This window comes from Lynx canadensis, chromosome X, assembly GCF_007474595.2.
Source record: "Lynx canadensis isolate LIC74 chromosome X, mLynCan4.pri.v2, whole genome shotgun sequence".
Classification (NCBI taxonomy): domain Eukaryota; kingdom Metazoa; phylum Chordata; class Mammalia; order Carnivora; family Felidae; genus Lynx; species Lynx canadensis.
The window spans coordinates 119,191,366-119,214,227 of record NC_044321.2 but is presented as its reverse complement, the minus strand read 5'-3'; the positions used below and the strand labels follow the sequence as shown (position 1 = coordinate 119,214,227).

General features: G+C 42.6%; 1 protein-coding gene across 1 annotated transcript in view; it reads right to left on the bottom strand.

Annotated features, from left to right (window-relative positions):
- AFF2 (AF4/FMR2 family member 2) overlaps positions 1-22,862 on the bottom strand; it is a 280,441-nt gene that overhangs the window by 246,957 nt on the left and 10,622 nt on the right. The window lies entirely within an intron of this gene.

Here is a 22,862-nt window from a genome sequence, read left to right as displayed (position 1 = left end):
ACTGTACTCAGTCGAATCCTATCTTTTCACATTCAAGTTAACAGTAGGTCAAGAAGCAGTTACATGACTTCAGCACATCTGGCTAAGGCGGTCAACTTAGTCTAGGATGTGATTAGCCTACACCTTAACTGTAAAAGTTGACCCATGAAATCTTGGTCCGAAGTGGTCCATGTTGTATCTTATTACCCTATTTCTAGATTTCTTTTTCTGACCACAGTAGACGAAAGGCAAAAAGTTAACCTGCTGGAGATTTCTTTATTGCTTGTGCATTTCCAACTGAGTTGAGTTGATCAAAGAATACAAGAAAAAAGTTATTACTTGTAAAACTCACTTTTCATTTAGACTACAACGGTACCTGTGAGTAGTTGTCTCTACTCATGAGGCAACATGAATCTTTGATTTAACTCCTTTTTATTCCATGGCATAACTTTATAGGATGCTCTAAATATCTCTATATGGTGGTTGAAATACACAGTTCAGGCTCTAATCCATGCAAATTTACAGACAAGCTCATCTATATATAGTATACTGAATTTTTTTTTTTTTCAAGATCTAATTACCAGAACATTTCGGAACAACAAGTGAGCATGCAGTTTTTAAAAACCCGAAATTCAGGAGTGGTAACAATGGCAAGCCAACAAATGTAATGATAAGTTAGTAGAGCTTAAAAGATGGGGAGAAGGGGGCTGCATGGTAATTCTGACATGGTTTATCCTTTCTATTTTATGAGCATATTTTATATTTTCAGCCATTGGAAACCCCAGCTCCCTGACACCAAAAACACTAAAATTTGAGAGGCCATCCTTTCTGCATCTCTTTCTATCTTAGCTTTCCTTGGAATAAAGGACAGGCATTGCAAAGTTGTTTTATTTTTAAATGTTTACTTATTTATTTTCAGAAAGAGAGAGAGAGAGAGAGAGAGAGAGCGAGAGCAGGGAGAGGGTCAAAGAGAGATGACACAGAGAATCCCAAGCAGGCTCTGTGCTGTCAGTGCGGAGCCCCACACGAGGCTCGATCTCATGAACCGTGAGAGTCGGTGCTTAGCCAACTGAGCCACCCAGGCACCCCAGGCATTGCAAAGTTCTAATGGTGACACTGGATCAATATTAAAACCACCGCTAATGTAAAACACTTGTAGTGGCCACAAGCCCAACCAAATGGATACACTGTTGTATAAAGAAACATCAGTTTAGGGCGCCTGGGTGGCGCAGTCGGTTAAGCATCCGACTTCAGCCAGGTCACGATCTCGCGGTCCGTGAGTTCGAGCCCCGCGTCAGGCTCTGGGCTGATGGCTCAGAGCCTGGAGCCTGTTTCCCATTCTGTGTCTCCCTCTCTCTCTGCCCCTCCCCCGTTCATGCTCTGTTTCTCTCTGTCCCAAAAATAAATAAACGTTGAAAAAAAAATTAAAAAAAAAAAAAAAAAGAAACATCAGTTTAGAAACTGGATAGATTTGTGTTCAAATCCTTTATTCTGTGCCTTCGGTCCAGACACTTGAGTCCCTTGCAGCCTCCGTTTCAACGTTAATAGAACTGGGAGGATGACAGCTCCTGCTTCAAGGAACTGCAGAAATGAAATGAAACGATGCATACAAAAACCTATCACACTTGTTGGCACTTATGGGATACTCAATAAATGCCACTTCTATTCCTCTCCCCAAATGACCAAAAAGAAAAAGAAAAAAAAAAAACATCTAGGATTTTAAATTCTGTAACAGGATATACTCTTTACAAAGCAATAAATATGCCTAATTATGTGATAGAATTTTCAAACACAGAAGTGCCAAAGAGATCCTAGTTGGGATAATTAAAACAGATGAATATGTTAAGGATTACAATGCACAGATTCTAGTCTCTACAATGAGTAGATAAAACTTTAATAAAAGATATCCTTGTACAAATACAGCCAGCAGAGCATTTCAACTCCTCAAAGAGAGGTATTGAGAGGAATATCAGAGGTCATCTTATTATTATCCCTAGAAATGAAAATGAAATGGTCTCTCTGTATATTCATATTGCTTTTTGAGATTCTTCTAACAGTCCAGGTTCTCCCAATTTGTGCATCAGACCTATTGTTAGGAAACCAACACTGAATTAAAAGCTAGAACAGATCAAAACTTTTCAAATTAAATTAAAACCATTCACTCCAGCCAATGGCTCCAAAGCCACTACTGTGGGTGCGAGCGGCTCTGACAGGCCCTGTGGACACAAAGAAAGACAAGACATAATCTCTGCCCTCAAGGAGATGACAGGCCACCGAGAGAGGCGGCTTGGTTCTAAAACCCGACACATGAAAGAATCTTCTCTCTCCTAAAATAAGAATCTTCTGTTTAAGCATAAATCAGGCAACACATTTGTAGACAGTGTTTAAAATGGCTGATGATTTTTTTCCCACTACACTCAAAAGTGACTTTCGCTCCTAGACTATGGAATAATGTAGTAAATGGTCAGTGAGGCAGAAACCGAAACACAGAAAGCCATATGCTTTTCAAAAGAGCTCTCCCATTTAATGTTTCTATGCCTTAAAGAAAGAGCATCCTTGGGCTCCAGGCTAGATATGACATCGACATACCCCATGGTCCTACCCTGAACATTCTCGGTCTGGAAAAGGAAACACACAGGTATTTAAACACAGGTATCTAGGACAACTCAGTTATAAGTGCAGGCATTGTAGTACTGGGAGTTCTTCTCGTCTCGTGTGTACCATTCATGTATGGGTTTTCTCGAAGTTTCCAATAGCCGAGCTTATGTGACATGTAGCTTTTATGCTAAGGGTAATGCCGGTAGGTTCCATGGTGGGAGATCCCTTTCAGAAACTATGAACAGTACCTTCTGGCGTACAATTCCACCGCTCCATACGCCAAGGTTAAGCACTTGTTTCCTTGTTGGATGGACGGTGTCCAAAATGCCATCCTGTCCATATGGCTTCCTAGGAAGAACTATAGCTAGCACAACCACAAGAATGCAGGGCAGGGCTCCGAGAAAGAAGGTTCCAAAGATAACTGGAGGGCACAGGTGCTTTTTACACTGAAGAAAGTGACAACAGAAGCTAGAGAAATAAACCAGTCAAGGGGCTTCAGATACGCAGTTGCTTGATAGAGGATGAAAATGTACCTGGACAACTTGAGTCCATATATATTGTATGAAATGAGGAGATCCCTTCCCCCCCCCCCCCCCGCAACGTATAGAACCACAGGATTGTAGGGCTGGAAGGACCATTTAGTTGTGGTCATCTAGTTGAAATTCTCATTTGGTACGTCCCTCCCCCACGCAGCTTCTCGCCCATACTTTCTGTGACAGGGAACCCGTACTTCCTCAGCCTCAGGATGAGACATGCATTATCGAACACTCAGCTAAAACTGGCCTCCCTGAAAGCTTTCGTACAGTGATTGGGACTCCATCCCTTAGCGCCACAAAGAACAAGCTTAATTCTGCTTTCCTTCCATTTGACAGATTGTGAGATGCATAATGAAAGGTCTTCTGTTCCCCTAAGTTCACTGCTTCTGCTTCATGTGATAAAGCTTAGAGCCCTCCCCTCCCCTTCTCATTCACTCCAGCTTACGGGTGGCACCCAGCCCTCAGTGAAACTCTCATGTCATAGTCCTAAGAGTTCAAAGTCAACTGCAATGATCACTGTCCTTTTGCAAAACACTACACTTCCTCCTGGCCGACTAAGAGCCTATTTGCTGTTTTGATCACAGTAAAAAATGACATCCCGCGATAACCTCTAGGCAGCATACTGCCTCTGCCATCAAATCATGCCTGGTGTACCCTCACCTTCTGCTACTTACGTGGACCCCATTTGGTTCTGGGAGATTTAATTCACAAACATTTATAAAATGCCTACTGAGTGAAAATCCCATGTTAGGAATTAAGGATACCATGATGAATACAACAACAAAAAAACCTACTCAGGGAACAACACTGTAGGAGGAAAGACAGAGATGATATAATAAAAATTAAAGTGTCATATATGTTATGACTAAAATATTCAAAAAGGTCCACAGAGGAAGGCATCATAAATTCTGCTTAGGAGAGGTGGGAACACTAGAAATAGCCCAGAAGGAGGAACTTTTGTGGATGACTTTACAAAACGAATGGGATTTTGACAGGAAGGAAGATTATTCCACCTCAAAGTAGTCTCTGCCAAAGCACAGAGGTGAAAGCATCTGGTGTGTATGAGGACACCACAGGCTGTCCACACCTCAGGCTAGAGCACAAGGCTCATGGGGCCAGATGGAGTTATGGAGGGGAAATGGGAGATGGGCTCAGGGCTAAGGGTCTGGACGAGTGTGGACTTTGTTCTTCAGGAAACACCATACTATCCAGGTTTTTGAGCAAAGAAGCGAATGGTGAGGAATGTTTTTTTGAAAACTCAATCAATCAAAGAATACAGAAAATGAGTGACATGGAAGACAAAGTCGGAATTGCTAGCAGGACCAGCAGCCGGACAGGCTCCTGCAGTCATTCCGACAGGAGACGAAGAGGGGCCTGAGGAGGAAGGTGGCGGTGGGCAAAGCCACAGTGGTCAGTCAACAGGCGGTAAATGACTGGATGTTGGGGGGCAGGGTTTGAGCCTGGGTGCCTGTGTGGATGATGGTCTTTGAGCAGACAAAAATGAAAAATATTCTGTTGTAAAAGAATGTAGAGCTATGTCTTTCAGAGTTACGCAAGGTTCCATTAATAATTATAACTCAATATAAGTGTAACACTTAAGAATAAAAGAGTTGGTCTTTTATTATGTGCAGAGCATCTAGGTAAAAAATGTAATATGCGGTTGGAAATGTGATTGTGGACAGGTGATATGAGTTGGGTGTCATCAACATGGGTGGCAGAGTGAGGGTGCAGAAGAAAGGTGAGAACCACACAGCGAACCCTGTTAAATTCTATTGCCTTAGAGTCAACTACTGACATACTGCCCCTCCCACTGGGTCAGTCATTACAAAGCAAGGGATTTACCCTCAAACAGCTATAAAACAAACACTAAGTTTCAAAATCCACGACCCACCTATAATAAACCTACTGTTTTACTTTCTCTTTTTTTAAGTTTATTTTTATTTCGAGAGAGGGAGCTGGGGAAGGGCAGAGAGAGAGGGAGAGAGAGAAACCCAAGTGGGCTCCGTGCTGTCAGCACAGAGCCCAACGTCGGGCTTGAACTCATGAACCATGAGATCATGACCTGAGCTGAAATCAAGAGTCAATGCTCAGTGGACTGAGCCACCCAGGCACCTCTACTGTTTTACCTTCCAAGTTGAATGCACTTTGGGGGTTATATCCGAGTCATGAGAATCATTTTCTCTGGCATAAGCATCCAGGCGCAATATGGGAACCAGATATGATTTTAAAGGAAGCATTTAGCATGACACGGGTTTTCTGTTTATGAGTGTTCATGTTTAATGATGACTGAGGGCAGAAAAACAAAAACAAAAACCCTTATCGGAGTCTGAACTACTGGTAGAAGCTTGGCATTGCTTTGTCTTCATGACCCTGAGATATCAAAAGAACTTTGGTATATGATTTGCTCCCGAACTAGAAGACCACAGTAATATTAGAGTAGAAAAATGGCACATTGTTAAAGGCAACAAGAAACGCAGACAGTGGGATAGAGAGGTCTAGACGCCTTGACACCACACCTTGATTAAATAGTTTTATATATACTTTTTTGTTTGTTCTGGTCCCTCAAAGTCTCTGTCTCCCCCTGACTGGTTTTACTATAAGATAAAACAACCGAATCAAATACTGTGTATAAATATTGGCAGCTTTCAGCCTCGCTTTTCATCCGGAGCCTAATAGGCAAAGAGCTTCAGTGAGTTTGCTGGCTTTTCCAAGTGAGTCTAGAGGGGCTCGTTTCCCTAGATCGAATCTTGGGCAAACAGTTCGCTATCGCTCTACAAACAAGCGAAAATTATGACCTTATGCTATTGTTTCTCAGCAATCCCAAGCTTTGATGCAGACCGTGTGGCCTTTCCAACATAATTGGATATGAAGCCACTTTTGTTTAAAACACCCGAGGAAGATTCATCGTTAAAATCGTGTGGGTTTGGGCTGCAACATTAGGTAATTCTACTGTTTAAGGTTTCACTAAGTGTGGGAGTGACTTACAAGAATCCTCTGCAAGGGAATTGATCCATCAGCCTGGTCTGGAGATATCAGGAAGGGTTTTCATGTGACCCTCCTGACGGTGCTAAATATTCCTTCACCGGGTGAAGCGTCCCTACTGAAGCATTGAAGAGACAGAGAAAGCATTAAGATTGGGGTGGGGGGGGGGCGGACAAAGGATGGATTGATAAGGCAGCATTTAACAGTACAGAAAAACTGACTTAGAAATGGTGTTTGTGTGTTTTTCCCTCACCAACGTCACCTTTAACGTCTTTTCCGTTGCTGTGTCACTGTGCCCCGTTGTCCACAGCGCACACCACTCTACTGGAGCAGCTGTTACTCCGTAGTTCTGACAAGGACCAAGGAAAATTTGCTATTTCTAAGCCATGTAGTTCAACAGTTTAAGTATGAGAAAATTTAGTTAGGAGGTTTGGATTTTTAAAAATGAACTGTAGTTATGATAGAGTCCATTAACCAATTCTGAATTAAAGTGGAATGGAAATAAAATTATAGGAGAACATGTATAAAAGAACATGTGACATCCACATGGATACCAAATGAATCCATTATACTAAGTACTTTTCCAGTAATAGCGAAATGAATTCATAATGATGGCACACTTAAGATCAAATGAAACCTAAAAATATAAATGTCAAAATATCTGTACATGGTTCGCTCTCATAATTTACCTTTTCACTGCACACCAAATACAAAGTCAAAATGCTTCCACATTGAGGATTTTCGTTTTAACACTTTTCACTCGTGAGTTGGGTTTGATGGTTGTAAATGGAGTTTTATGTAAATCAGAAAGACAGATGATAAATTTCATGGGTTGGTCATGGCAAAGATGGCAAATTTCACAGTAAGTCACAGACTAATGTACAGACACACAGCCGCAAATAAAATCAATTTAACTGCTAAGTAAATTACTCTTCAGGGTTAAAAATGAGAGCATGAGTGTGCCACAAGATGTTTCCATAGGATGCACTGAAAACTACATTCTAAAGCAACAAGTCTAGAAAAATTCTTCTTCAGGAAAACCGTGCTCTTCTATGTTAGTATTCAAATAATTTCAACATATTGTTGCTATTTTTGGAAATCAAAAATCACGGAAAATCGTTGCAATTGATCAATGTGTTGTATTTGAAATGCAGAGTCTCTTTGGGTGTGTTGTCATCATTTGGACTTTATATGAATTCCCTCGAAGTTTTGGCATTTATCATGGCAATAAATAGTTAAACAATGAACACATTGTTCTTATCCATGAAGGAAGGGAAATCAGAACAGAGAGAGGGCCTTCTACAGGTTTTTAATGTCTCCTGAAATAAAAAAAAAAAAAAAAGAAAGCACGTTGAATGTTAAAAGTGGCCAGTGTTTGACCAGGTTTTGAGAGACAGGTCAAACATTTTCCACACATAAGCTCATGCTCATCAAAATGCTTATAAGCACATCGCTTAGAACACAATTTTGTCTGCCCATTCAAACACCGCTTTTTCTAAATCTGGGAGGTCTATTTCAATATTATGGACATGATATAATTGCTCCTGCCAGCATTACAGATTTTTGCACAGCTGAGTGGAATCCACCAAGGCAATTTACTATAATGGTGTGGGCACATGTGCACATGGGCACCACGCGCGCGCACACACACACACACACACACACACACACACTATCATCATACCTACGAAAGAAAGGTTTTCACCGAATACAAAGGACAAAGGCCCTACACGACAAGCTAAATTTTTATTTGGGGAATTCTAGTTAATTTTGAGCCTTATAATCTTTAAGAGCTAGAAAGATCTCCAGCCACAGAAAGCATTTTGACAGGACACTTGCTTGCCAATTAAATCCTCAGAAGTACAGCAACAGACTGGGCTAAATACAGATAATATAATTTGGCCTGTTGTCTGCACAGCAGTAAATTAGAATCCTGAAAAATAGTGGCTGCAGATGTTCTTTCTAAACAACAACAACAACAACAACAACAACAACAACAACAATTTTTAATGCTTTTCTGGAGTTATATTCCAAAACATCCCTTATGAGCTTCTTCTTCCCGAAAGCATCAGCAACAGGGCCAAGGTCAGAATAGCTTCCTGGGAAGAATGCATTAGAGGAGGGGAGTCTGTGGAGGCTGGGGGGTCGGCTTCAGTGTCAACACTGGGGCTTGTTCAGGAACACGGTGGGCGCTAAACACGGCACCTCCCCACGTCCACGGCACGTGTCTCTTTGGTTCAATATGGGGCTCAAGTACTCCCGTGGGTAACCCCATCACTTCGGGGGTCTGGTACATTTAATTAAGCTAAGTAGAACGAGAGCCTACCCTGGGAGTCAGCCTGCTCGCCCGGCCCTGTGGCAGACAAGGCTGCTTTGAACAGAGCATCAGGAAGTAGGGGTTTGGCAATTTTTCAGTTCATCTGTTCAATAAAAGTGGCCAAGGTAGATTATTTTTTGTCTGAATTATCAACTTTGGCTGTCTATGTTGATGAAATGACCCAGATAATTGCCAAATCTCCATTTCACCAGTCTCCACAACCCAGATATGCCAGCAGTCTTTTGAGGATAGCATTACTTACCCTGACGGTTTCCCCATTTGCTAATAAGATGAACAGTACCTGACATCACATCTCATTTAGAAAGCAATACGTAACCTTCAGGTGAGATGCAGAAAATATACAATGACAAACACCAATACAAATAAAATTTGATATGAAAATCTTGGGATTACATTGGATACACTTAGTCTTTATTTGGTCCTTCCTCTGGATTACTGTCTGATTTTTAAGCCCTCTTAGTGAGTATGTTGCTTTCCAAAGGGAACATATGGCAAGGGAAAATTCAAAGGCAGAGACCCTCCAGTTTTCTAGCTGTAGTGTCTTTTCTGGCAACCTGTCGAAGGGCAAATTGCGGCTTTCACTGCACTAAATTTCAAGAAACTAATCCCCCCCCCGCCCCCGTCGAAAGACTTAAACACAGACCCAGTATGAAAGTTCATCACTCTCTACCAAGAGTCGTGACTTCCCCTATCACTTGGACTTTCTTCTGACTTTGTTATGATAGCATTTGGCCTCTACATTGGTTCATTCCCAGTTCTTCCAAGTATCAGCACCACCCAGATGGCATTATGGATGCCTTTTTCAAATCCCACCCCTACATTTTCCTTGACTGCTCTACACACTATTAGTCATTATTGTGGCAGCTTACTCTAAGCCAAAGGATATAAATGTGTCTGCAATCTGACTGGCAGGGGTGTCATAAAAACAGTGCAGCTTGAGTGTGTACACGTACGTGTATGCGTGTGTGCGTGCGCACGTATGCAAAAATGCATGCACGCATACGCATAACTCACATATGCACGTGCGCACCCACTGCCTATACACAAATGCACTAGCTTGCTTTGTAACTCTCTCGAGGGGGAAGCAGAAATATATTTTTCTCATGAAAAAAAGCTAGGATTGAGTCCCATCAATCAAGTCCCGTCTCCCCCCGCCCCGCCCCCACCGCCCCATCCACCTCTGTCCACGGCATAGCCAGTTACTACACAAGAACCAGCCGGCAAACTCCTGACATGTTTACTCAGATTACAGCATGGCCACTCCATCAGAATCACGAGCATTGCATTGATTTGAATAGTGGCATCTCAAAAGTTGAGACCCTTATAATAGTACGCATTCTAAAATAACCCAGGTGAAAGATTTTCTCGCTCTCGTCAATTGCTGTCAATTGATCTCTCTCATCGCACAACAAACTGCAAGACATCATCAGACACATATCTGTATTAAAGAAATCCGGTCCTCTATCAGGTAGGTATAGAATCTAAGCTGACGTACCATGCGGGGAAAAAAAAAAAAAAAAAAAAAAAAAAAAAACTGCTAGAACCTCAGAGGACATCCCACTGCTTCGGCTGCACATTTCGTTTTATTTATATCCTAAGAGGGAGAACACATCTGTAAACATTTTCAAAGTTTAAAGCACAATGCAGAGGGACTGCCTACGTTATTATCTATGCAGAGCACGCAGTTTAACATTTGTTTATGCAAACCATATAATTGGAAACTCTGTCCATTTTCTGCTTGTGCTAAGTATTCTGTGTATAAATACTTTTTCATAGTAGATAAATAGGGTTTTTATTTAGGTCTTATCACCTTCATATTACATATTCATTGATTTCTAAACTGCCTTAAACAGCTCTGTAGCTGGGAAACATTATGAATTCAGCTTTGGCACCTTGGTATTAAATTTGCATAGCAGGTCACACGTCGCTTGAGATACATGCAAAATTGCACTGCGGCTATTTTATTACAAGCCACAAAAGATATTCAGAAACTGCACACAGCATCAAAAATAAATTAAAATGGATCAAAGACCCAATAGGAAGCCACATTTTTTTTATTGTTTTGCGATGCCTAAAGCCATTTAGATGTTCTAGTCAATAAACAAAAGTTAGACTAACAATTTTTAGTCCTCCTGGTTTTATATTCTAATTACCAAAGGTTAACACAATTTTTCTTTATCACACCAGGACTGACTTTAGTTGTAGTTAAGAGTTAAATATGAAATCCCCTGTACTATGATGCCTGCAATTACATGTATACTCCAGATACACGCGTGTGCGTTTGCTGCCGTAATAAAATTATGTTTTGTCACAACGCATTCAGCGTTTGCACTTCTGAGGAGATTTGGCATTTATTCAAAGTGTATCGGCATCCCATTACAAATCACCCGCCCGCATATTTTATGTTCAAATACATTAGCAAAACATTTTTCTGGGCTACCCTACTATGACCCGTGTCAGGAACCAGAAGCTCTGGTCCTACCATTTCTGGATACAACAGAAATAATTTTCAGTGGACAAGGCTGGACTCTGTCACATCCCATATACAACACCCCCACCAGGTCCTTGTGGACCCATCCAGGTCCAAGGGACCCAACCCTTGTGAGTCTCTGAGGCTCAGGAATGGAGCCTATTCATCGAATTGCCCAAGTTCAGAACTGTACATTTGCCTAAATTGGCTCCTTTTAAAAGAGAACCAGAGAGAAGATAAATGTCTCCTGTTGGCAAGGAAGGGGGGACACTAGAAAAATGGCAAGGGAAAAATGGTATGAACAATGGCACAGAGAGAAATGTGCATGAGAAGTTTGGGGGTCAGTGAAGAGCCCAATCTGGCAACGGAAGAAGATATAGCGGCAAGATCTAAACACAAGACCCATAAAGCCCAACTTTGCTTATTCATCTGGGACAGTAACTCTCAGCCTAGAATTACTCTAGAGTTAAAGAAGCTATTTCAAATGGACTTGATTACAACCCATAGTTGGTCACTGAATGAAAGGATTTTGTTCACATGGGGTATTGCCACATTTGGTGCCTCAAAAACCATACTATAACTTCACCTATAAAACTGTGAATTCATTCATAAATCTTTTATCTTAAACATTTACTTCTTTTAATGTTTATTTATTTTTGAGAGAGAGACAGAGCACGAGTGGGGGAGGGGCAGAGAGAGAGGGAGACACAGAATCCGAAGAAGGCTCCAGGCTCCAAGCTGTCTGCACAGAGCCCCACACAGGGCTCGAACTCACAAACCGTGAGATCATGGCCTGAGTCGAAGTCAGATGCTCAACCGACTGAGCCACCCATGCATCCCTCATTCATAAATCTTTTAATCCAAAGCCAAAGTCCTTGAGTTCTACAATATACTTCTCACATAAAACACACCTCTAGCGCATCCTCTAGGACTTGTTGGAGATTCCTGCGAGAAGACTAGGAACTTAAGACACTTAAGAAGTAATCTGAGTGCAGAATCTTTTAGATTTGTATAATTTCTTCCTCCATCTTTAACAGTTGTCTTATCAACACTTATTTTGATTACATTTTTAATCAACTGAACTTTACTGATGGAACAGGTTGAGACTTGCGGGTATGTCGGGGTGGGCATGAATCTTGGCGGCCCAGAGATTGGATGCTAGTAGAGAAAATAATGCCCCCCAAAAGATGCCCATATTCCAATCCACAGGACCTTTAAATATGCTCCCTTCTGTGGCAAAAAGGACTTAGGGTGTGTGATTAGGTTAAGGGTCTTGGGATGAGGAGACTGCGTTGGACTATCACAGGGCAACAAAATTATAAGAGTCCACAAAGGTGGAAGAGGGAAACAGTACAGTCAGTGTCAGAGAGGGCGATGTGACAATGAACGCCGGGGCACAAGAGGCTATGTGATGATGGGAGTGGAGATCAGAGAGAGAAGGATTTGAAGATGACACACTGCTGGCTTTGAAGATGGAGGAAGGGGTTATAAGCCAAGGAACGCAGGTAGCTTCCAGAAGCTAAAGAAGACGAGAACCAATCTTTTCCCTAAAACCTCCAGAAGGAACACAGGCACATTGATTTTTACCTAGAATTCCCATTTCAGATTTCTAATCTCTCGAAGCATAAGAGAATAAGTTTGTGTTGTTGTAAGCCTCTGAGTCTGTGGTAATATGTTGTAGCAACGATAGGAAACTAACAGAACTGAGTTCTGTCAAAACATTCAACCTCATGTCATCGGAGAAACAATTTCCTTTTCTTCACACCCATTTTTCTTTGGTTGACGCCATTCCGAATTAAATCACATAATTACGATACTAAATACAACCAGCATTAGCAGGACTGGGGGCAAACAGCTACCCTTCCCCCCCCCCCCCCCCGCTAGCCATACAACTGAACTGGTGGGAGCGGAAGGAACAGGTGTACCTGAAAGTTGTCTCTGGCCATCAGTACAGACGTCACACTCTGCAGCCAGGAGATGACCCCCATGCCTTGCACTGTTCTTAAAAACACAACGTCGCCATAGGACATGAATGTCCTTTGCATAGTAAGTGAATTTTTAAAACTACATTTTGTTTCCACTTCCATTCAGATCATTGGAAGTGCTTGGTGGCATCGTGACGGATTCTCTAGCCTGGCTGCAGATCACTTCTAGAACACTGTACGTTTCAGGCATTAACGGAGTGGTGCATATGAAGATATATGGGGAACGCAGGTCAACAGCTCATTTGAAAATATTTACAAGTCCTAGTACCTGGGTCCCCGGGCAGAAACAGAGGTAAGGATCATTCCACCATTCCAAAATTATGTGGATGTTTTCTGGAGTCTGTTCTTATGAGACGTGGTTAAAGATTTGGCATATGTAACCCCGATAAGCCACACCTGAAGCACCTGGTCAAGAAAGCATCACTGAGTCTCAGAAAGAGACCTGTTTCTTTGTCTTATGAAACATGTCTTTCTCTGAATCTCATGAAGGTGCTTACGTTAGGAACCTCCTGCGTGATCAAGTAACGCCACAATGTTAGACTTAGCTCTTGTTCTGTGTTAGAAAGACTCTAGTTTTAAGTAAATTCTACCAGCTGATAGGATGGCTTATCTCTGGCCTTGCCCTGGCTTCTCTGTCTGACAGCTCACCCAAGATGATGATTCCTAACCTGAACTACTTTCTCTGGAGTACACTTTTTTAAAAAAAAGAACAATTTAGTTCAAAGCCTTATTACAGACCACCGAGTGAAATTCCCACATTCTTAGCGGTTTGAAAAATGTTTAATTTATGTTTATGTATTCTTATTCAAAATGTTAGTTAACAGCCTGTAGGGACCCAGTAATAGGACCTTTTTTTCTTTTTTATGTTTATTAGCTACATTAATGACTGTTTCTGCAATTCCACTGCAAAGACTTTCGTTAATGAATGCCAATTAATTCTGAAATGATTTTAAACAAAGGGTGATGAAAATAACCAATCAACCGTGACACTAAATTTCCTGCGTTGATTATTTGCTGTCAGAGGGTATTGTTATTCATCGGGCCTGTCTTCAGCTTCTACATACGTGCGTTAGACTACAGTGTCGTTATCTCAGACATAGTTGGGGCACTGTCTCCGATGGCACAGATTCCATCATGACCAGGTGTCAGCACCATCCAAATGCACAGCCTCGCTACCTGTCACCAGATGGGGTCTTAGGATACAAATACCGTTTTCTACTTAGTAGGCACTCAGTAGATATTTGTGAAGTTACAGTGAGGCTTGAAATAAAACCTAGTCCACACAAATGGTAACTGAGTGGACAGGTTGTATGGCAGTTAATAAATAGTATACTTTAGGATACCCCACACATAGTTTGAAACAGACGGTCTATTTTCAGATTTCAAAACTAAACACAGAATCTCAAAACCCTTACTAGAAATGGTTAATCAAGGAATTCTCCTAAACTCATTCATTAGAATTAAATGACAATCGCAGCATGAATGCAAATGCTTCTGTGAATGTATCTGTCTGGAGTTAGAGCATCCAAACATTCCAACAAACCCCAGGTAACGTAAGACCAACAAAGCCAGAATTGTCTTTTAAAATCTGAAAGTACGTAAACATGTTGCTCACAGGCCGCTTTGGAACTTTGTGAACTTCACTGCCCCCTTCTCTGCCCTCTACCGGGCAAGGGTGATGGACACTAGATTGGACGCGATGGTCCCTTTAAGTTTAAAAAGAGTAGTGCCCTAGAGTACGCGCCTTTGAGCTGAGGGTCTTTTCCAGCTAACAGAGCTTTGCTCATAATACACCATCAGTAGGCTCGTCCTAGCCAGTGGCACAGCGTCCAGTCCTTGGGTGTCTCATTCTTAAATAGGACTCTGATTTTTACTTCCATTTTGAAGCAGTGGTGTGAGGATAGGGGTTTAAGTCCAATGTAAGTCCACACCAAACAACGGCTTATTGGCAGGCAGGTGAGGCCAGAAACAGTCATTCAATTGAAACGATGGCTTCCTCTCCTTTGGCAGGCACAGCCAATGGGCTCAGGCACTCGCATGTATACAAAAGAAAGAATTATGTCAGTTTATAGCAAATGATAGCCTTTCCTCAAGTGGCTTGGTCCAGGGGGCTAGAAACACACACTGGGTTAAGTTGACTAGAGACAATGTAAGGAGAAGACACATATATCAATCAGTCCAGAGAGGACTAGTGGGAACATTAAAGATAGGCATGAAAAGTCATAAGCCAAATATCTGTTAAGTGTGCCACCACCAATGGAAAGACCACTTTCCATCAGATGCAAAGAATATGCATCTTTGTGTAAATGCATGGGTCCATGCAGTGTCCCCAGTGTCCCAGACTCCCACCCGTGCTCCAGACAGACACAGTCATTCCTCCAGCAGCTAGGAGAGTCGGGTGCTGACTGCTCTCAACTGAGTACCTTCCCAGAGATTGCCCTTAGCCTAAGAGAGCCCCTCACCCAAAGTCACACCCACTCCCTGGGGACCGCACGTGTCCAGTAACTGGGTGACACAGGGGTTTACAGACCCGGGATGTGATGTCAATTCAGGACAATGGGTCATTTCAGTTTCTTTACTCCTTCGTAAGTGTTGACCCTAAAAGCACTCCCCAAAAAGCTTCCCACAGACAAAAATAAATCTCCATCTCAGAGTTGGCTTCCTGGAAAAACTGACCTGTGAGAGCATCATTATATGTTGATAACATCCATTATCTCTGCATATGTAACACAAGAAATTAAATAGAATATGCAACTATATCTTAAGTTTTATATGTTTATATATATATATGTTTATAGATATAAATAGATACAGATAGCACTAAAAGAAATGTGACTTCATCTTGCCAGAAATTAATAATTCAAGATTCTTAGGAATTAGACAAAACTCACCAAAACCAAAAGTGGCCAGTTAAGTTTGATTTACCTTAACAGCAACCTCTTCTATTGTGAACAAAGGCACAAGTATTAAAACAGCACACAGAAAAGTGGGTCAGGTTTTCCAGAATATCATGTGCAGCCCATGGGCCCTATGATACCAATTGGTACTGCTGACCAGTATACTGCATTCTAAAGGCTTCCCTTATTACGGTAGAGGGTAACCTCGGGTGTTTTGTTTTGTTTGGATTTGTGAAGAAAATCATTTATTCCTTACAGAAAAAGCAAACATACTGAGATGAATCATTCTTCGAACTTCCTAATGCTGAGTTTTTGGCCAAGATACCCATGGCCACGATACGATGGTGTTATTTGAACGCTTCGTCGTACTTTAAGAATGGTACACGTTCAGACAAACATGCGGGGCCAATTTTATCTTTTGCTTTATTCAGGAAACCCTTGTAACCAAATTGTTGAATCGGATCTCAATCCTGCCCTTCTGAAGAACATTTCTATCACATCTACAAATCAGGCAAGGAAGCCAAAAGATTATAGTTTTAGACTACTATTCCAAGACTAATCGTTTTAGGAACAACAAGTGTTTCTGACCTCGTTTTGTTCATTGATGACTGCCATCGCCTACAGAGGGGAGAGGCCAAGCAGAGGCGATGAGAACTAGTTCTTCGGAGTTAAGTGGCTCCCTGGCCATCTCTTCTATTTCATCCACTTATAATCCTGTATCGCCCCTCCAAACTAGGAGTTTCTTGAGGTGACAGATGGCAACCACCATGATACAAAATAAACCTTTGCTGAATAAATGAATGAAAGGAGAAAAAGGTATGTACGTTTTAGAAGTCTGGGTTTCATCCACCAGGGTGCTAGGCCCAAAAGATATTTCTGGTGCCAGCCAACTAATTAAGAAAGAAAGTTTTATTCAATAATAGCTCACGGGACCAGAAGCGCAAACCGAGCACAATCCTACCCTTTGTTCGTTATTTGTACCTTTTGTGGGCATTATCCAGGACTGTCTCTTTAAACGTAGCATGTTTCTGCCCCTCAGAACCCTCTGTTCAATGTGTTTCAAATTATATTGATCCATGTGGAACAGTCTCATTGAACAAAGTATTTTGGATTGTGTCTTGTCAGTTTGTGAATTAAAGATCTTTTGGAAATGAGGAATGTGTGCTATTGCTGTGTTTACACAGTCAACCAGGAAACAGCTTCAAAACTACTGTGAAGCTAACCTTCCAGAATATTAGGTAAGGCTTCCTGCAGGCTTACCACATACTAGGGACTGCTCTCAGCACTCGAGAGGAGTCCATTCGTTTAATTCCCACACCTTTCTGGAACAGGACCTATTATCATTCCTATTTTGTAGTTTAAAGAACTAAAACCTTCAGTCACGCTTCTGGGCTGAATTGTATTCCCCCAAATTCACACATTAATGTCTTAAACCCCAGTACCTCAAATGGACTGTATTTGGAAATAAGGCCTTTGAAGAAGTAATTAAGGTAAAATGAGGTCACTGGGGTGGGCCCCAATCCAATATCAATGGTGTCCTTCTAAAAGGAGGGGATTAGGACGTAGAGGCACAGAGAGGGACGACCACGTGAGGACGCCAGGAGGAAACTGCCACCTGCGAGCCCGGGAACCCTCAGAAGACAGCAACCATGCCCACACCTTGACCTTAAACGTCCAGCCTCCAGAACTGTAAGGAAGTAAACTTGTGTCGTTTAAGCCATCCAGAATACCCTGCTGAAGGCCACAGAATATGAGATTCAGATCCGGGCAGTTTGCTTCTGGAGTGCATGCTCTTTTTTTTTTTTTTTTTAATTTATTGTCAACTTGGTTTCCATCTAACACCTAGTGCTCCTCCCAACAGGTGCCCTCCTCCATGCCCATCACCCACTCTCCCCTCTCCCCCACCCCATCAACCCTTAGTTTGTTCTCAGTATTTAAGAGTCTCTTATGAGTTGGCTCCCTCCCTCTCTGTAACCTTTCTTTCCCCCCCCTTCCCCTCCCCCCTGGTCTTCTGTTGAGTTTCTCAGGATCCACATAAGAATGAAAACATATGGTATCTGTCTTTCTCGGTATGACTTGTTTCACTTAGCGTAACACTCTCCAGTTCCATCCACGTTGCTACAAAAGGTCAGATTTCATTCTTTCTCATTGCCACATAGTATTCCATTATATATATAAACCACATCTTCTTTATCCATTCATCCATCGATGGACATTTAGGCTCTTTCCATACTTTGGCTATTGTTGAAAGCGCTGCTAGAAACTTTGGGGTTCAAGTGCCCCTCTGCATCAGCCCTCCTGGATCCCTTGGGTCGATTCCTAGCAGTGCTCTTGCTGGGTCATACACTCTTAACCGCTAAGCCCTACTGCCCTCAACCGAGACAGTCAGCCACGGCCCCTCTGAATGGTGAGGTCTCATCACCCTGGTAGGATGAGGAAAGAACGATGGACTGAGGGGCAGGAGATCTAAATCCTGCTCCCTGCCGTGTCACTCGCACAACACACTGTCCCAAGCAACACGTTGCCTCCTATCATTGGGCTTCATTTCCCCCACATGTCTAAATGAGAGGTTTGGATTAGATGATCTCTCTGCACCCTTCCCTGCATTCTCTGTAGTTCAACGAGCCTCTGGTCCACATGGCCAGAGAGCTGGCAGTAATGGTTGATCTAAGGGAAAACAAAAAGCTTTTCCCCAGGTTACTGAGTCATCTTTGACTTGCCATCGAATGATCATACAGCTGACCCTTGAACAACACAGGTTTGAACTGCACGGGTCCACATATACATAGATTTTTTTCTTTTTTATAAATACAGTACAATACTGTAAATCAATTTTCTCTTATGATTTTCTGAACACTATTTCCTTTTCTCTAACTTACTTTAGTATAAGCATACACTATTTAATACACATAACATACAAAATATGTGTCTACTTACTGTTTATGTTATCAGTAAGGCTTCCGGTCAACAGCAGACTATTAATAGTTAAATTGGGGGCGGGGGGAGTCAAAAGTTACACACGGATTTGTGAGTGCATGGGGGTTGCCCTCCCAACCTCAGCATTGTTCAAGAGTCAACTGTATATGCTGACAGTTTGAGGCATTCTCTTTCTCAAATATTTGATCACTAATGCTAAATTGATCAAGTTCCCTCTGGCTGACAATCCCTCACTGCAAACTGCAGCCCTCTCCCTTTGGAAGATCTATGCTCCTACACACTTCCCCTCCTCTGACCAGAGAAGGCTGGGTCTGATGACGTCAGGGGTCCATTGATTCAAACAGGCCTTCCATGAGATGAACTGTCAGGCCTGGCTGAGAAAGCCCGAGTCTTTCAGTAACATTTTAATTTCATATTTGGACTGCACACGAGTCTGGAATCTTGTATACACCAAGAATACTTTGGAGACTGCAAATGGTGCCTGTCAATCAAACACGCCAGAGAGAGAATAGGCTATTGGTAATGTGTATGTTTCCGAATGAACAAATAACTAGTAGCTTCCATTCATCTATAAGGTGATGGACCTACCGAGGCCAGGCAACTGCTTTCTGAGTACCCAAGTTTGCTTTGCAGCAGGAAATCAACCCAGAGGAGCTAAGGGTAAAGTTTTTCAGATATGCTTGCAAAAGCAAACGATTAGATGTGATCGCATCAACGTGGCGGTCTGCTAACGGACACATATTCAACAGTTACAACAGCGTTGGGTGCTGAGAGTGAGGGCAAAGCCCTTGGGATCAGGCAGTACAGCCAACATCATCACAGGGCATCCGTTCCCCTCTGCTCTACAGAACAGCCTGTTGGCAGTGCTGCGCAAGCAATCAGGTCAACAAAATCCATGAACTAGAAGAAGATACACTCTCTGCTCAGCAGGGGTCTGGGCAGCGCACATACTTAAAACCTGGGGGCTCCCCAACACCCCAGATGCCCACGGCGAGAATCACACTCCCAACGTGTGCTGCCATAAATAGTAAGAGAGGCCTTAGGCAGGACAATTGCCCCCTAGACTGCCAGTATCAGGAAAGCAAGTGTTCTGGGCTGAACTGTCCGCTCAAACTTCATATGTGGAAGCCCTAAGGCCCAGTACCTAGGGCCTCAGAGTGTGACTGTGTCTGGAGACAGGGCCTTTCAAAAGGTAATTAAGTTGAAACAAAATCATTTGGGTCTAATCGAATGAGTGCTGTCCTTCTAAGAAGAAGAGAGCAGAACACAGAGACATATACGGGAGACCACGTGAAGACACAGGGAGGAGAGGGCATCTACAAGCCAGGGAGAGAAGCCCCAAAAGAAATCAACCCTGCCGACACCTTGACCTCGGACTTGTAGCCTCAAGAAGTGCAAAACAACAACTGTCTTGTTTAAGCCACCCACTCTGGCAAGTGCAGCAAGGGTCAGGTCAAAAGGGGGTTCCAAGGGCTTCACCTCTACCTCTAAGCAATGGGAGGCCCTCAAAGGTCAGCCTGGCAGGAAGGTGGAGAAGGCATGGGGGGGGTGGGGGGAAGGACAAGACCAGAGGCGAGAAACTCAGGTACAGAAATCAGGTGAGACATGACAATCACCTGGTGTAAGGTGATGGCCCAAGCCTCGGAGCTACAGTTTCAAAGCAAATGAAGGTAGGGCGTCAAGACTGATCGGCAACAGAGCAAGAGGGACGGGAAGGAATCTTAGCGGACTCCACGGTTGTGCCATCAACCGTTCAGTGTTAGTTGAGTACGGGGTGCCTGTGGGAACACCTGACTCTGGATGTCTAGGAGGCAGCTGTGTATGCATATCTGATGTCTAGAGCATAGCAGGTATTCAGAACAGAAGGAAAGCAAAAGGAGAGGTGGAGAAAGGGAGAAGGCAATGAGATTTATCATAGGTAAGTCCAAATTCTTTACTCAGCTGGTCTCCTTTAACAACGTTAACTGTTTAAGCATCAGTGTGGATGAAACCCTTTGGCACGCCTCCCTACATCCTGGGTTGTGCCACAAAGGAAAAACACTGTAAAGAAAGAGACCAGGAAGTTACAGACATGAGCTTTTGGTTTCACAGCAGGATCAAGCAGAAGGGAAATCAAAGTCTTAAGATAGTGAGCTCTTATCTAAGTACCAATATCATCTTAAGGAGCAAACTAAATATGTAGGAAACTCTAAATCTCATCAACTGAAATGACATTTGAAAATCTGCCTTTCAACAGTTTTTTTTCCTAGTGTGAAAGGCACTACTGAATTTTCTGCTGCTACCAAATCAACACGTTGATAAGCACCTAATTGACTTTAATTAAAAATAAAGAAACAAGGCTACCGCCATGAAAAAACTTTCAATTTTTGCAATCTCCAGAAGTTATTTTTAAGCATCTAAAAAGAAACTCAAACACATCCCCAAATGGACAAAATTACAAGTTTTAAAAAAAGCTCTTGGCAAGATTTTTTTAAAAAATAGTTGAGACTGAAACCTGATAATTTGTTCTGTTTTTTAAAAAGTGGAAACCCTGTCACACAGCGATGGTTACTTCCTTACTTTCACCCAGTTGCAATGAAAATGCCAATGCACATGTTTTATGAAATCAAAACTGATGATTCTCTTTTTTTAAGTTTATTTATTTATTTTGAGAGAGAGTGCAGGCAGCAGAGGGGCAGAGAGAGAGGGAGGGGGAGAGAGAGCGAGAGCGAGAGCGAGAGCAAGAGAATCCTAAGCAGGTTCTAGGCTGTCAGTACAGAGCCTGATGCAGGACTCAAACCCACAAACCATGAGATCATGACCTGAGCCAAACTCAGATACTTAACTGACTGAGTCACCCAAGAACCCCAAAACTGATGATTCTTATATCAGAATTTAGTTGGGAATATTCCCCTGGTCATAGTCACTGCTTGAACTTCACACTGTATTATTATTTCTACAGTTCCTAACGTATTCATCCGATACGGGTATGCTTTATTCTACCTCCCTATCTCTACCCATCTTGTTTCAAAAATATTTCTGTTGGGGCGCCTGGCTGGCTCAGTCGGTTAAGTGTCCGACTTCAGCTCAGGTCACGATCTCACGGTCCGTGAGTTCGAGCCCCACATCAGGCTCTGAGCTGATGGCTCAGAGCCTGGAGCCTGCTTCGGATTCTGTGTCTCCCTCTCTCTCTGCCCCTCCCCCATTCATGCTCTCTCTCTGTCTCAAAAATAAATAAATGTTAAAAAAAATTAAAAAATATTTCTGTTAAATCATGGTGTTCAATCAGTAACTAATTAATTAATTAATGGTTTCTTGGTAAATGCAAAGATAAATAAGGCACAGATCCAGCTCTCCAGTGAATTATGATCCAAATGACATTAGAAGACATGCTAAGTGCCATTAAGTATTATTAGACAAAAACGTACAGGATTGCAGGGGTGGGAACGCTTCCAGGGAAGAGGAGGAAATGGGACATTTTGCGGCGGGGGAGCCCACCGTGTGAACCAGGTACTTTTAGGCACCATGCACATGCCACGTGTGTATGTGGTATTCTCATCCCCAGTTGAGGAAACTGAGGCTTAGAGAGGCTAAGTCACTTGTCTACAGGTCCCTCTGCTGAGATCAACTACCCATAGCAGTGGTTCATGCCTCTTTTCGCTTTAAAAGCATCCCACTTAGGAGCACCTGGGTGGGCTCAGTCAATTGAGCATCTGACTCTTGATTTCAGCTCAGGTCATGATCCCAGGGTCAGGACATCGAGCCCCATGTCAGGCTCTGCACTGAGCATGGAACCTGCTTACGATTCTCTCCCTCTGCCCCTCTCCCCCACACTCTCTCTCTCTCCCCCTCTCTCTAAAAAAAAAAAAAAAAAGAAAGAAAGAAAGAGAGCATTCCACTCAGAACAACTCCTATTGTCGTCTGAGTCATGCCCTGTCAATATCTAGCACAGAGTAGGCGCTCAGTCACTGTGTGCTGACTGACGGCCTGAAGCACAACAGAGAAGGGGGGGTCACCACTGCTGTGAGCATTCATGTGATTTCACCTCCTTCCTCAATTTGTGAATTGCAGGTAGATATGTATAAAATACATACGTGAAATTGTCAGGAATTTGTCAGAATGGAAACAATTACAGAAACCCAACATTTTATTATCATGTGT